A 17,500-nucleotide genomic window follows, 5' to 3' on the forward strand; every position below is an offset into this window, starting at 1 on the left:
TTTCTCTCTCCTTTCGTCGTTATTTACACCGGACGGACTCACGGCCGGCTCTAGCTGGGTGTCATATATATATACGTCCCACGCTCATGCTGCCACTAGCGCGCAACAGAGTAGGGTGTCAATGACAACGACACAGCATTGAAACGAGCTACACAAGCCGGTCTCTCTTGATACCAATGTAAACGAGCATTAAGTTATCTTCAGACTGCCCGATATTTTCGTCCTTTGGACTTTCCCAACGATTCCTTTTTTTCTTTTTTTTTTTTACACCACAGCGAAGACTTGAGGAAGCGTGATTAGCACGCTCGCATCCCTCCCTGTCCTACTACAACTGTGTGTGTGTGTGTGTAAAGAAAGAAAAAAGAATACATTGGCTTTCTCTCTATCGAGAAGATGGCCTACGCAACGCAGATCAAAGGCCTAATACGTGTAATATAATACGCGTCTGGCCGTGTATAAATCACGCACGAATGATCTGGTCGGGCCCAACTCTTCTCGTACGCTTATTTTTCCGTGTTGAGGCACTATCATAAAATCACACAAACCCCAACACGTGTGTGTCTTGGAAGGAAGATGGCCTACGCAACGCAGATCAAAGGCCTAATACGTGTAGTACACACGTCTGCCGTGTAAATCACGCACGAATGATCTGGTCGGGCCCAACTCTTCTCCACCACACCACATCCCAACTTTGTACATTTTTATATATTTTTGTGCGTTGGGGCACCTTCATAATCACAAACCCCAACAACACATATATCTCTCTCTCTTTGAAAGATTTGTTGTGGCCTACGCAACGCAGATCAAAGGCCTAATACGTGTAGTACACACGTCTGGCCGTGTAAATCACGCACGAATGATCTGGCGGGCTCAACAATATCTTTTTTTTTTATATGAATTCTTATCCACAAACTAATCGAATTCATTTTCTCTCCTCCTCTCCTCTCTCTTTGAGATATATTTGGAACATTGTAATGATCCTTCCGCAGGTTCACCTACGGAAACCTTGTTACGACTTTTACTTCCTCTAAATAATCAAGTTTGGTCATCTTCCCGGCATCATCGGCAATGCCGAAACATTGCCGCGCACCAGTCCGAAGACCTCACTAAATCATTCAATCGGTAGTAGCGACGGGCGGTGTGTACAAAGGGCAGGGACGTAATCAACGCGAGCTTATGACTCGCGCTTACTGGGAATTCCTCGTTCATGGGGAATAATTGCAAGCCCCAATCCCTAGCACGAAGGAGGTTCAGCGGGTTACCCGGGCCTTTCGGCCAGGGAACACACGCTGATTCCTTCAGTGTAGCGCGCGTGCGGCCCAGAACATCTAAGGGCATCACAGACCTGTTATTGCTCAATCTCGTGCGGCTAGAAGCCGCCTGTCCCTCTAAGAAGATTTGTTTGTACGTTGGTAGTAAAAACCCCACCGGCAGAAGCCGAGAGCCTTCGAGATACCATAATTACGTCTATTTAGCAGGCTAGAGTCTCGTTCGTTATCGGAATTAACCAGACAAATCGCTCCACCAACTAAGAACGGCCATGCACCACCACCCACCGAATCAAGAAAGAGCTATCAATCTGTCAATCCTTCCGGTGTCCGGGCCTGGTGAGGTTTCCCGTGTTGAGTCAAATTAAGCCGCAGGCTCCACTCCTGGTGGTGCCCTTCCGTCAATTCCTTTAAGTTTCAGCTTTGCAACCATACTTCCCCCGGAACCCAAAAGCTTTGGTTTCCCGGAAGCTGCCCGCCGAGTCATCGTAGGAACTTCGGCGGATCGCTAGCTGGCATCGTTTATGGTTAGAACTAGGGCGGTATCTGATCGCCTTCGAACCTCTAACTTTCGTTCTTGATTAATGAAAACATTTTTGGCAAATGCTTTCGCTTCTGTCCGTCTTGCGACGATCCAAGAATTTCACCTCTAACGTCGCAATACGAATGCCCCCATCTGTCCCTATTAATCATTACCTCGGGGTTCCGAAAACCAACAAAATAGAACCGAGGTCCTATTCCATTATTCCATGCACACAGTATTCAGGCGAAGGTAGCCTGCTTTGAGCACTCTAATTTGTTCAAAGTAAACGTACCGGCCCACCTCGACACTCAGTGAAGAGCACCGCGATGGGATATTAGTTGGACCGCCCCGTGAAGAGCAAAGCCCACCGGTAGGACGTACCACATAATGCCAGTTAAACACCGCGAGCGATGAACCGACACTGTGACACACAGATTCAACTACGAGCTTTTTAACCGCAACAACTTTAATATACGCTATTGGAGCTGGAATTACCGCGGCTGCTGGCACCAGACTTGCCCTCCAATGGATCCTCGTTAAAGGATTTAAAGTGTACTCATTCCGATTACGGGGCCTCGGATGAGTCCCGTATCGTTATTTTTCGTCACTACCTCCCCGTGCCGGGAGTGGGTAATTTGCGCGCCTGCTGCCTTCCTTGGATGTGGTAGCCGTTTCTCAGGCTCCCTCTCCGGAATCGAACCCTGATTCCCCGTTACCCGTTACAACCATGGTAGGCGCAGAACCTACCATCGACAGTTGATAAGGCAGACATTTGAAAGATGCGTCGCCGGTGCTATAAGACCATGCGATCAGCACAAAGTTATTCAGAGTCACCAAAGCAAACGATGGACGAGTGTAAACACCCGCCACCGATTGGTTTTGATCTAATAAAAGCGTTCCTACCATCTCTGGTCGGAACTCTGTTTTGCATGTATTAGCTCTAGAATTACCACAGTTATCCAAGTAAATTTTAGTACGATCTAAGAAACCATAACTGATTTAATGAGCCATTCGCGGTTTCACCTTAATACGGCATGTACTGAGACATGCATGGCTTAATCTTTGAGACAAGCATATGACTACTGGCAGGATCAACCAGGGAACTATACAATATGTATATATAAAATGGACAAAATTTAAATCCTTTTCCATCGTCGCCTGTTTCATATATATATGTCAGGTCGACACACCATTTTTCTCTTTCAAATATGTACAAGTTTTGCCACATTCCGCGCTTGTAACATATCTTCTTTAACGCTCAATTTCTTTCATTTTTCTACCATACAGATATTTTACCGTACGCCCAAAAACGTACGTATTATATTTTTGTTCTATCATAAAATCACATTTTTCTACGTACGCCAGCTTCGTACGTTTCTATCTTTGCCTTCATAAAATCACAAGATAATTTTATCTTCAAGAGTCTCGCTATTAACATCTTGTAAGATAAATGTACGTCCCAGCTAAAACGTACAAATACTTCAAGTTAAGTAATAATATATCATCGCTATTGACAAATTTTTAAGATCCAAGACACAGTTCTCTCTATATGTTTTAATATTTTTTATGTACTCAAATATATTCAAAGGAAAAAGTACATGGGTGATGCCATAGTCGTGGAAGCGCGTACGCTCACGCTGATCTTCTGACCGCCGGAAGCACGAAACCTCTGATCTGGGCAAAATCGGCAAGCCGAGGAAGAACGGACAGGACACATGCTGGACTGGCGAGAAAGCGTGTTCTTCCGCTCGCGCTAGGCATTTCGATTTCTGACACCTCTTGATTTAAAAAATCAGTTTTTTGATAGTTTTCTCTCTCCACTGGGCTATTTCATTTTAGCCACAGTTTTCAATTGGTACGATTTGCTTCCAAATCTTACAGATGCATTTTAAAAAATTTTTCCATCGCTCGGACAGAAGAGTCGATTGCTCAGTGAGTACGAGTATACATACAAAGTGCATACGGGTAACCAACCCCGTAGGGCTTGCCACATATGGGCCATTCGGTCAAAGACACCGACCCGTGGCCACGCTGTGTGGAGAAAAGTCCGTAACGTAAACGGCACGAAACAGTCAGGACCGAAGCCCCGAAGGAGCTCTGAGACAGCTTCTCGACCGAGATCGTAGAATTGGCCCAAAACCCGCTCTGCTCCGTCCGCCTCGCACGGACCGTGTATCTCTTATAGATACCGAACGGCCGGCAAGGACGCCGGCGCCGCCGGCCGAATAGCACGCGCGCTTATGAGTGTAAACCGCTGCGGCAACAGACCGCCCGGCCGTGCTGTTGTAACATAGCGCGTGAACGAACGAAAAAAATTTTTATAGTAAACATTAAAATAAATTACACTACCGTAAACTAGACAAAAAATTACACATTTTTTCCCAATATGAAAATTTTCACAAACTTTTTAAAGTCCCATCGCATCGAGTAAACTTTTTTAATAACGCGTCCGCACGATTCTAAATGCTTAATCCATATGTGAAATCGTTCACTGATCACGAATATCGTATTTAAAAAAATTACAAAAATTTATTTTTCAAAATAATCAAAAAAAACCGAAAAATCACAAGAGTAAAGTACCATTATTTTAAACAACATGTCGTTCTAAATGCTTAATCCCTATGTAAAAAAGTTATTTAAGCAAGAATATGTAATTGAAAAAAATTAGAAAAATTTATTTTAGCCGTAAATCGAAAATAATGGGGACACCGGAGCTGTTCGAAGCGCCGAGACGCGCCGCGTACGGCCGAATATTTTCTAAGTCCCAACGTACCGATCAAGAGTAAAGTACCATTTTCCTACATTAGATTTCGTTCTAAATGCTTAATCCCTATGTAAAAACGTTAGTTAAGCAAGAATATCGTATTTTTAAAAAAATCTAATGATAGGATTTTCCAGAAAATTGAAAAAACCGAAAAATGTCAAGAGTAAAGTGCCATTTTCTGACATTAGATTTCGTTCTAAATGCTTAATCCCTATGTAGAAACGTTAGTTAAGCAAGAATAACGTATTTTTAAAAAAATCTAATGATAGGATTTTTCAGAAAATTGAAAAAACCGTAAAATGTCAAGAGTTAAGTGCCATTATTTTAAACAATGTATCGTTCTAAATGCTTAATCCCTATGTAAAAAAGTTATTTAAGCAAGAATATGTTATTGAAAAAAATTAGAAAAATTTATTTTAGCCGTAAATCGAAAATAATGGGGACACCGGAGCTGTTCGAAGCGCCGAGACGCGCCGCGTACGGCCGAATATTTTCTAAGTCCCAACGTACCGATCAAGAGTAAAGTACCATTTTCCTACATTAGATTTCGTTCTAAATGCTTAATCCCTATGTAAAAACGTTAGTTAAGCAAGAATATCGTATTTTTAAAAAAATCTAATGATAGGATTTTCCAGAAAATTGAAAAAACCGAAAAATGTCAAGAGTAAAGTGCCATTTTCTGACATTAGATTTCGTTCTAAATGCTTAATCCCTATGTAGAAACGTTAGTTAAGCAAGAATATCGTATTTTTAAAAAAATCTAATGATAGGATTTTTCAGAAAATTGAAAAAACCGTAAAATGTCAAGAGTAAAGTGCCATTATTTTAAACAATGTATCGTTCTAAATGCTTAATCCCTATGTAAAAAAGTTATTTAAGCAAGAATATGTTATTGAAAAAAATTAGAAAAATTTATTTTAGCCGTAAATCGAAAATAATGGGGACACCGGAGCTGTTCGAAGCGCCGAGACGCGCCGCGTACGGCCGAATATTTTCTAAGTCCCAACGTACCGATCAAGAGTAAAGTACCATTTTCCTACATTAGATTTCGTTCTAAATGCTTAATCCCTATGTAAAAACGTTAGTTAAGCAAGAATATCGTATTTTTAAAAAAATCTAATGATAGGATTTTCCAGAAAATTGAAAAAACCGAAAAATGTCAAGAGTAAAGTGCCATTTTCTGACATTAGATTTCGTTCTAAATGCTTAATCCCTATGTAGAAACGTTAGTTATGCAAGATTATCGTATTTTTAAAAAAATCTAATGATAGGATTTTTCAGAAAATTGAAAAAACCGTAAAATGTCAAGAGTAAAGTGCCCTTATTTTAAACATTATATCGTTCTAAATGCTTAATCCCTATGTAAAAAAGTTATCTAAGCAAGAATATGTTATTGAATAAAATGAGAAAAATTTATTTTAGCCGTAAATCGAAAATAATGGGTCGAGCGAATCGGTCGATTGCGCCGAGACGCGCTATGATGCAACAGACGAGCGATTGGAACGCCCGAATATTTTCAAAGTCCCAACGTACCGGTCAAGAGTAAAGTACCATTTTCCTACATTAGATTTCGTTCTAAATGCTTAATCCCTATGTAGAAACGTTAGTTAAGCAAGAATATCGTATTTTTAAAAAAATCTAATGGTAGGATTTTTCAGAAAATTGAAAAAACCGTAAAATGTCAAGAGTAAAGTGCCCTTATTTTAAACATTATATCGTTCTAAATGCTTAATCCCTATGTAAAAAAGTTATCTAAGCAAGAATATGTTATTGAATAAAATGAGAAAAATTTATTTTAGCCGTAAATCGAAAATAATGGGTCGAGCGAATCGGTCGATTGCGCCGAGACGCGCTATGATGCAACAGACGAGCGATTGGAACGCCCGAATATTTTCAAAGTCCCAACGTACCGATCAAGAGTAAAGTACCATTTTCCTACATTAGATTTCGTTCTAAATGCTTAATCCCTATGTAAAAACGTTAGTTAAGCAAGAATATCGTATTTTTAAAAAAATCTAATGATAGGATTTTCCAGAAAATTGAAAAAACCGAAAAATGTCAAGAGTAAAGTGCCATTTTCTGACATTAGATTTCGTTCTAAATGCTTAATCCCTATGTAGAAACGTTAGTTATGCAAGATTATCGTATTTTTAAAAAAATCTAATGATAGGATTTTTCAGAAAATTGAAAAAACCGTAAAATGTCAAGAGTAAAGTGCCCTTATTTTAAACATTATATCGTTCTAAATGCTTAATCCCTATGTAAAAAAGTTATCTAAGCAAGAATATGTTATTGAATAAAATGAGAAAAATTTATTTTAGCCGTAAATCGAAAATAATGGGTCGAGCGAATCGGTCGATTGCGCCGAGACGCGCTATGATGCAACAGACGAGCGATTGGAACGCCCGAATATTTTCAAAGTCCCAACGTACCGGTCAAGAGTAAAGTACCATTTTCCTACATTAGATTTCGTTCTAAATGCTTAATCCCTATGTAAAAACGTTAGTTAAGCAAGAATATCGTATTTTTAAAAAAATCTAATGATAGGATTTTCCAGAAAATTGAAAAAACCGAAAAATGTCAAGAGTAAAGTGCCATTTTCTGACATTAGATTTCGTTCTAAATGCTTAATCCCTATGTAGAAACGTTAGTTAAGCAAGATTATCGTATTTTTAAAAAAATCTAATGATAGGATTTTTCAGAAAATTGAAAAAACCGTAAAATGTCAAGAGTAAAGTGCCCTTATTTTAAACATTATATCGTTCTAAATGCTTAATCCCTATGTAAAAAAGTTATCTAAGCAAGAATATGTTATTGAATAAAATGAGAAAAATTTATTTTAGCCGTAAATCGAAAATAATGGGTCGAGCGAATCGGTCGATTGCGCCGAGACGCGCTATGATGCAACAGACGAGCGATTGGAACGCCCGAATATTTTCAAAGTCCCAACGTACCGGTCAAGAGTAAAGTACCATTTTCCTACATTAGATTTCGTTCTAAATGCTTAATCCCTATGTAAAAACGTTAGTTAAGCAAGAATATCGTATTTTTAAAAAAATCTAATGATAGGATTTTCCAGAAAATTGAAAAAACCGAAAAATGTCAAGAGTAAAGTGCCATTTTCTGACATTAGATTTCGTTCTAAATGCTTAATCCCTATGTAGAAACGTTAGTTATGCAAGATTATCGTATTTTTAAAAAAATCTAATGATAGGATTTTTCAGAAAATTGAAAAAACCGTAAAATGTCAAGAGTAAAGTGCCCTTATTTTAAACATTATATCGTTCTAAATGCTTAATCCCTATGTAAAAAAGTTATCTAAGCAAGAATATGTTATTGAATAAAATGAGAAAAATTTATTTTAGCCGTAAATCGAAAATAATGGGTCGAGCGAATCGGTCGATTGCGCCGAGACGCGCTATGATGCAACAGACGAGCGATTGGAACGCCCGAATATTTTCAAAGTCCCAACGTACCGGTCAAGAGTAAAGTACCATTTTCCTACATTAGATTTCGTTCTAAATGCTTAATCCCTATGTAAAAACGTTAGTTAAGCAAGAATATCGTATTTTTAAAAAAATCTAATGATAGGATTTTCCAGAAAATTGAAAAAACCGAAAAATGTCAAGAGTAAAGTGCCATTTTCTGACATTAGATTTCGTTCTAAATGCTTAATCCCTATGTAGAAACGTTAGTTAAGCAAGAATATCGTATTTTTAAAAAAATCTAATGATAGGATTTTTCAGAAAATTGAAAAAACCGTAAAATGTCAAGAGTAAAGTGCCATTATTTTAAACAATGTATCGTTCTAAATGCTTAATCCCTATGTAAAAAAGTTATTTAAGCAAGAATATGTTATTGAAAAAAATTAGAAAAATTTATTTTAGCCGTAAATCGAAAATAATGGGGACACCGGAGCTGTTCGAAGCGCCGAGACGCGCCGCGTACGGCCGAATATTTTCTAAGTCCCAACGTACCGATCAAGAGTAAAGTACCATTTTCCTACATTAGATTTCGTTCTAAATGCTTAATCCCTATGTAAAAACGTTAGTTAAGCAAGAATATCGTATTTTTAAAAAAATCTAATGATAGGATTTTCCAGAAAATTGAAAAAACCGAAAAATGTCAAGAGTAAAGTGCCATTTTCTGACATTAGATTTCGTTCTAAATGCTTAATCCCTATGTAGAAACGTTAGTTAAGCAAGAATATCGTATTTTTAAAAAAATCTAATGGTAGGATTTTTCAGAAAATTGAAAAAACCGTAAAATGTCAAGAGTAAAGTGCCCTTATTTTAAACATTATATCGTTCTAAATGCTTAATCCCTATGTAAAAAAGTTATCTAAGCAAGAATATGTTATTGAATAAAATGAGAAAAATTTATTTTAGCCGTAAATCGAAAATAATGGGTCGAGCGAATCGGTCGATTGCGCCGAGACGCGCTATGATGCAACAGACGAGCGATTGGAACGCCCGAATATTTTCAAAGTCCCAACGTACCGGTCAAGAGTAAAGTACCATTTTCCTACATTAGATTTCGTTCTAAATGCTTAATCCCTATGTAAAAACGTTAGTTAAGCAAGAATATCGTATTTTTAAAAAAATCTAATGATAGGATTTTCCAGAAAATTGAAAAAACCGAAAAATGTCAAGAGTAAAGTGCCATTTTCTGACATTAGATTTCGTTCTAAATGCTTAATCCCTATGTAGAAACGTTAGTTAAGCAAGAATATCGTATTTTTAAAAAAATCTAATGGTAGGATTTTTCAGAAAATTGAAAAAACCGTAAAATGTCAAGAGTAAAGTGCCCTTATTTTAAACATTATATCGTTCTAAATGCTTAATCCCTATGTAAAAAAGTTATCTAAGCAAGAATATGTTATTGAATAAAATGAGAAAAATTTATTTTAGCCGTAAATCGAAAATAATGGGTCGAGCGAATCGGTCGATTGCGCCGAGACGCGCTATGATGCAACAGACGAGCGATTGGAACGCCCGAATATTTTCAAAGTCCCAACGTACCGGTCAAGAGTAAAGTACCATTTTCCTACATTAGATTTCGTTCTAAATGCTTAATCCCTATGTAAAAACGTTAGTTAAGCAAGAATATCGTATTTTTAAAAAAATCTAATGATAGGATTTTCCAGAAAATTGAAAAAACCGAAAAATGTCAAGAGTAAAGTGCCATTTTCTGACATTAGATTTCGTTCTAAATGCTTAATCCCTATGTAGAAACGTTAGTTATGCAAGATTATCGTATTTTTAAAAAAATCTAATGATAGGATTTTTCAGAAAATTGAAAAAACCGTAAAATGTCAAGAGTAAAGTGCCCTTATTTTAAACATTATATCGTTCTAAATGCTTAATCCCTATGTAAAAAAGTTATCTAAGCAAGAATATGTTATTGAATAAAATGAGAAAAATTTATTTTAGCCGTAAATCGAAAATAATGGGTCGAGCGAATCGGTCGATTGCGCCGAGACGCGCTATGATGCAACAGACGAGCGATTGGAACGCCCGAATATTTTCAAAGTCCCAACGTACCGGTCAAGAGTAAAGTACCATTTTCCTACATTAGATTTCGTTCTAAATGCTTAATCCCTATGTAAAAACGTTAGTTAAGCAAGAATATCGTATTTTTAAAAAAATCTAATGATAGGATTTTCCAGAAAATTGAAAAAACCGAAAAATGTCAAGAGTAAAGTGCCATTTTCTGACATTAGATTTCGTTCTAAATGCTTAATCCCTATGTAGAAACGTTAGTTAAGCAAGAATATCGTATTTTTAAAAAAATCTAATGATAGGATTTTTCAGAAAATTGAAAAAACCGTAAAATGTCAAGAGTAAAGTGCCATTATTTTAAACAATGTATCGTTCTAAATGCTTAATCCCTATGTAAAAAAGTTATTTAAGCAAGAATATGTTATTGAAAAAAATTAGAAAAATTTATTTTAGCCGTAAATCGAAAATAATGGGGACACCGGAGCTGTTCGAAGCGCCGAGACGCGCCGCGTACGGCCGAATATTTTCTAAGTCCCAACGTACCGATCAAGAGTAAAGTACCATTTTCCTACATTAGATTTCGTTCTAAATGCTTAATCCCTATGTAAAAACGTTAGTTAAGCAAGAATATCGTATTTTTAAAAAAATCTAATGATAGGATTTTCCAGAAAATTGAAAAAACCGAAAAATGTCAAGAGTAAAGTGCCATTTTCTGACATTAGATTTCGTTCTAAATGCTTAATCCCTATGTAGAAACGTTAGTTAAGCAAGAATATCGTATTTTTAAAAAAATCTAATGGTAGGATTTTTCAGAAAATTGAAAAAACCGTAAAATGTCAAGAGTAAAGTGCCCTTATTTTAAACATTATATCGTTCTAAATGCTTAATCCCTATGTAAAAAAGTTATCTAAGCAAGAATATGTTATTGAATAAAATGAGAAAAATTTATTTTAGCCGTAAATCGAAAATAATGGGTCGAGCGAATCGGTCGATTGCGCCGAGACGCGCTATGATGCAACAGACGAGCGATTGGAACGCCCGAATATTTTCAAAGTCCCAACGTACCGGTCAAGAGTAAAGTACCATTTTCCTACATTAGATTTCGTTCTAAATGCTTAATCCCTATGTAAAAACGTTAGTTAAGCAAGAATATCGTATTTTTAAAAAAATCTAATGATAGGATTTTCCAGAAAATTGAAAAAACCGAAAAATGTCAAGAGTAAAGTGCCATTTTCTGACATTAGATTTCGTTCTAAATGCTTAATCCCTATGTAGAAACGTTAGTTAAGCAAGAATATCGTATTTTTAAAAAAATCTAATGGTAGGATTTTTCAGAAAATTGAAAAAACCGTAAAATGTCAAGAGTAAAGTGCCCTTATTTTAAACATTATATCGTTCTAAATGCTTAATCCCTATGTAAAAAAGTTATCTAAGCAAGAATATGTTATTGAATAAAATGAGAAAAATTTATTTTAGCCGTAAATCGAAAATAATGGGTCGAGCGAATCGGTCGATTGCGCCGAGACGCGCTATGATGCAACAGACGAGCGATTGGAACGCCCGAATATTTTCAAAGTCCCAACGTACCGGTCAAGAGTAAAGTACCATTTTCCTACATTAGATTTCGTTCTAAATGCTTAATCCCTATGTAAAAACGTTAGTTAAGCAAGAATATCGTATTTTTAAAAAAATCTAATGATAGGATTTTCCAGAAAATTGAAAAAACCGAAAAATGTCAAGAGTAAAGTGCCATTTTCTGACATTAGATTTCGTTCTAAATGCTTAATCCCTATGTAGAAACGTTAGTTAAGCAAGAATATCGTATTTTTAAAAAAATCTAATGGTAGGATTTTTCAGAAAATTGAAAAAACCGTAAAATGTCAAGAGTAAAGTGCCCTTATTTTAAACATTATATCGTTCTAAATGCTTAATCCCTATGTAAAAAAGTTATCTAAGCAAGAATATGTTATTGAATAAAATGAGAAAAATTTATTTTAGCCGTAAATCGAAAATAATGGGTCGAGCGAATCGGTCGATTGCGCCGAGACGCGCTATGATGCAACAGACGAGCGATTGGAACGCCCGAATATTTTCAAAGTCCCAACGTACCGGTCAAGAGTAAAGTACCATTTTCCTACATTAGATTTCGTTCTAAATGCTTAATCCCTATGTAAAAACGTTAGTTAAGCAAGAATATCGTATTTTTAAAAAAATCTAATGATAGGATTTTCCAGAAAATTGAAAAAACCGAAAAATGTCAAGAGTAAAGTGCCATTTTCTGACATTAGATTTCGTTCTAAATGCTTAATCCCTATGTAGAAACGTTAGTTAAGCAAGAATATCGTATTTTTAAAAAAATCTAATGATAGGATTTTTCAGAAAATTGAAAAAACCGTAAAATGTCAAGAGTAAAGTGCCATTATTTTAAACAATGTATCGTTCTAAATGCTTAATCCCTATGTAAAAAAGTTATTTAAGCAAGAATATGTTATTGAAAAAAATTAGAAAAATTTATTTTAGCCGTAAATCGAAAATAATGGGGACACCGGAGCTGTTCGAAGCGCCGAGACGCGCCGCGTACGGCCGAATATTTTCTAAGTCCCAACGTACCGATCAAGAGTAAAGTACCATTTTCCTACATTAGATTTCGTTCTAAATGCTTAATCCCTATGTAAAAACGTTAGTTAAGCAAGAATATCGTATTTTTAAAAAAATCTAATGATAGGATTTTCCAGAAAATTGAAAAAACCGAAAAATGTCAAGAGTAAAGTGCCATTTTCTGACATTAGATTTCGTTCTAAATGCTTAATCCCTATGTAGAAACGTTAGTTAAGCAAGAATATCGTATTTTTAAAAAAATCTAATGGTAGGATTTTTCAGAAAATTGAAAAAACCGTAAAATGTCAAGAGTAAAGTGCCCTTATTTTAAACATTATATCGTTCTAAATGCTTAATCCCTATGTAAAAAAGTTATCTAAGCAAGAATATGTTATTGAATAAAATGAGAAAAATTTATTTTAGCCGTAAATCGAAAATAATGGGTCGAGCGAATCGGTCGATTGCGCCGAGACGCGCTATGATGCAACAGACGAGCGATTGGAACGCCCGAATATTTTCAAAGTCCCAACGTACCGGTCAAGAGTAAAGTACCATTTTCCTACATTAGATTTCGTTCTAAATGCTTAATCCCTATGTAAAAACGTTAGTTAAGCAAGAATATCGTATTTTTAAAAAAATCTAATGATAGGATTTTCCAGAAAATTGAAAAAACCGAAAAATGTCAAGAGTAAAGTGCCATTTTCTGACATTAGATTTCGTTCTAAATGCTTAATCCCTATGTAGAAACGTTAGTTAAGCAAGAATATCGTATTTTTAAAAAAATCTAATGGTAGGATTTTTCAGAAAATTGAAAAAACCGTAAAATGTCAAGAGTAAAGTGCCCTTATTTTAAACATTATATCGTTCTAAATGCTTAATCCCTATGTAAAAAAGTTATCTAAGCAAGAATATGTTATTGAATAAAATGAGAAAAATTTATTTTAGCCGTAAATCGAAAATAATGGGTCGAGCGAATCGGTCGATTGCGCCGAGACGCGCTATGATGCAACAGACGAGCGATTGGAACGCCCGAATATTTTCAAAGTCCCAACGTACCGGTCAAGAGTAAAGTACCATTTTCCTACATTAGATTTCGTTCTAAATGCTTAATCCCTATGTAAAAACGTTAGTTAAGCAAGAATATCGTATTTTTAAAAAAATCTAATGATAGGATTTTCCAGAAAATTGAAAAAACCGAAAAATGTCAAGAGTAAAGTGCCATTTTCTGACATTAGATTTCGTTCTAAATGCTTAATCCCTATGTAGAAACGTTAGTTAAGCAAGAATATCGTATTTTTAAACGAATCTAATGATAGGATTTTTCAGAAAATTGAAAAAACCGTAAAATGTCAAGAGTAAAGTGCCCTTATTTTAAACATTATATCGTTCTAAATGCTTAATCCCTATGTAAAAAAGTTATCTAAGCAAGAATATGTTATTGAATAAAATGAGAAAAATTTATTTTAGCCGTAAATCGAAAAAAAGACTGTTCGTTTCTCTGTCTCTCTCGCGCGATCGAAGTATTGATGTTTCCCGGCAAAGTAATGGGATATTAATTAAACTTTATACACGAAATTACTCGTTTTGATCCCCGCTACACAGCCGTATACTTTTTATAATTTTGTGGAATCGGGAACCTTGAAATATTTAACATAACGCGGATCGACTGTCTCTGTCCCTTTCTAGATCGGAATAATCGATGTTTCCCGGCAAACTATTGGGAGATTAATTAAACTTTATACATGAAATTACTCGTTTTGGTCCCCGCTACACAGCCGTATACTTTTTATAATTTTATGGAATCGGTAACCTTGAAATATTTAACATAACGCGGATCGACTGTCTCTGTCTCTTTCTAGATCGGAATAATCGATGTTTCCCGGCAAACTAATGGGATATTAATTATACTTTATACACGAAATTACTCGTTTTGATCCCCGCTACACAGCCGTATACTTTTTATAATTTTGTGGAATCGGTAACCTTGAAATATTTAACATAACGCGGATCGACTGTCTCTGTCTCTTTCTAGATCGGAATAATCGATGTTTCCCGGCAAACTAATGGGATATTAATTATACTTTATACACGAAGTTACTCGTTTTGATCCCCGCTACACAGCCGTATACTTTTTATAATTTTGTGGAATCGGTAACCTTGAAATATTTAACATAACGCGGATCGACTGTCTCTGTCTCTTTCTAGATCGGAATAATCGATGTTTCCCGGCAAACTATTGGGAGTTTAATTAAACTTTATACACGAAATTACTCGTTTTGATCCCTGCTACACAGCCGTATACTCTTTATAATTTTGTGGAATCGGGAACCTTGAAATATTTAACATAACGCGGATCGACTGTCTCTGTCCCTTTCTAGATCGGAATAATCGATGTTTCCCGGCAAACTATTGGGAGATTAATTAAACTTTATACATGAAATTACTCGTTTTGATCCCCGCTACACAGCCGTATACTTTTTATAATTTTGTGGAATCGGGAACCTTGAAATATTTAACATAACGCGGATCGTCTGTCTCTGTCTCTTTCTAGATCGGAAGAATCGATGTTTCCCGGCAAACTATTGGGAGATTAATTAAACTTTATACATGAAATTACTCGTTTTGATCCCCGCTACACAGCCGTATACTTTTTATAATTTTGTGGAATCGGGAACCTTGAAATATTTAACATAACGCGGATCGACTATCTCTGTCTCTTTCTAGATCGGAATAATCGATGTTTCCCGGCAAACTATTGGGAGATTAATTAAACTTTATACATGAAATTACTCGTTTTGATCCCCGCTACACAGCCGTGTACTTTTTATAATTTTGTGGAATCGGGAACCTTGAAATATTTAACATAACGCGGATCGTCTGTCTCTGTCTCTTTCTAGATCGGAATAATCGATGTTTCCCGGCAAACTATTGGGAGATTAATTAAACTTTATACATGAAATTACTCGTTTTGATCCCCGCTACACAGCCGTATACTTTTTATAATTTTGTGGAATCGGGAACCTTGAAATATTTATCATAACGCGGATCGACTGTCTCTGTCTCTTTCTAGATCGGAAGAATCGATGTTTCCCGGCAAACTATTGGGAGTTTAATTAAACTTTATACATGAAATTACTCGTTCTGATCCCCGCTACACAGCCGTATACTTTTTATAATTTTGTGGAATCGGGAACCTTGAAATATTTATCATAACGCGGATCGACTGTCTCTGTCTCTTTCTAGATCGGAAGAATCGATGTTTCCCGGCAAACTATTGGGAGTTTAATTAAACTTTATACATGAAATTACTCGTTCTGATCCCTGCTACACAGCCGTATACTTTTTATAATTTTGTGGAATCGGGAACCTCGAAATATTTATCATAACGCGGATCGACTGTCTCTGTCTCTTTCTAGATCGGAAGAATCGATGTTTCCCGGCAAACTATTGGGAGATTAATTAAACTTTTTACATGAAATTACTCGTTTTGATCCCCGCTACACAGCCGTATACTTTTTATAATTTTGTGGAATCGGGAACCTTGAAATATTTATCATAACGCGGATCGACTGTCTCTGTCTCTTTCTAGATCGGAAGAATCGATGTTTCCCGGCAAACTATTGGGAGTTTAATTAAACTTTATACATGAAATTACTCGTTCTGATCCCTGCTACACAGCCGTATACTTTTTATAATTTTGTGGAATCGGGAACCTTGAAATATTTATCATAACGCGGATCGACTGTCTCTGTCTCTTTCTAGATCGGAAGAATCGATGTTTCCCGGCAAACTAATGGGATATTAATTAAACTTTATACACGAAATTACTCGTTTTGATCCCTGCTACACAGCCGTATACTTTTTATAATTTTGTGGAATCGGGAACCTTGAAATATTTAACATAACGCGGATCGTCTATCTCTGTCTCTTTCTAGATCGGAAGAATCGATGTTTCCCGGCAAACTAATGGGAGTTTAATTAAACTTTATGCATCAAATCATTCAGTTTGACTCCTGCAACACAACCAAACACTCTCTGTAATTTTCTGAACTGAAAAACCACTGAAATTGCGCTCGAAATGCGGAGCGACGGGTCGACGCGTCTGCACTGTGCGACAGCTAGTCAAAACGTCCGAACAGCGTATTGTTTTCGATCTCTTGGTATAATATTCGTATTCCTTGCTGTGTATAGCTTCCGATCGATTATTGCAATGGTCAAAGTTCCAGCGGCGTAATGCTTTCCATAAGATTACATTAATATAACCAGCGGCATATTGCTTTCTATCTTGTAATGAAAATTTTATAACCAAGTACCAACGGCGTATTGCTTTCGTTCGGATAATGGAGATTTTACAACCAAGTACCAGCGGTTTCTGTCTTATAATTAAATTATTATAATAAAATAAAGTACCAGCGGCGTGTTACTTTCGTTCGGATAATGGAGATTTTACAACCAAGTATCAGCGGTTTCTGTCTTATAATTAAATTATTATAATAAAATAAAGTACCAGCGGCGTGTTACTTTCGTTCGGATAATGGAGATTTTATGTCCAGCGGCGTAGTGCTTTCTATCTTATAATGTAATTCTTATTACAAAGTACCAGCGGCGTATTGCTTCGTACCAGCGGCGTATTGCTTTTTTACCAGCGGCGTATTGCTTCGTACCAGCGGCGTATTGCTTTTTTTTCCAGCGGCGTATTGGTTCGTACCAGCGGCGTATTGCTTTTTTTCCAGCGGCGTATTGCTTTTTTTCCAGCGGCGTATTGGTTCGTACCAGCGGCGTATTGCTTTTTTTTCCAGCGGCGTATTGCTTCGTACCAGCGGCGTATTGCTTTCCGTAACCTCGA

At 36.3% G+C, this 17,500-nt stretch overlaps 1 non-coding gene across 1 annotated transcript; it reads right to left on the reverse strand.

Annotated features, from left to right (window-relative positions):
* Positions 1 to 972: 972 nt before the first annotated feature.
* On the reverse strand, positions 973 to 2,893 carry LOC143262981 (small subunit ribosomal RNA). The gene has a single exon (XR_013036584.1). It is a non-coding gene; the product is annotated as a small subunit ribosomal RNA (ribosomal RNA).
* Positions 2,894 to 17,500: the final 14,607 nt, after the last annotated feature.

This window comes from Megalopta genalis, unplaced genomic scaffold (assembly GCF_051020955.1).
Source record: "Megalopta genalis isolate 19385.01 unplaced genomic scaffold, iyMegGena1_principal scaffold0260, whole genome shotgun sequence".
Classification (NCBI taxonomy): domain Eukaryota; kingdom Metazoa; phylum Arthropoda; class Insecta; order Hymenoptera; family Halictidae; genus Megalopta; species Megalopta genalis.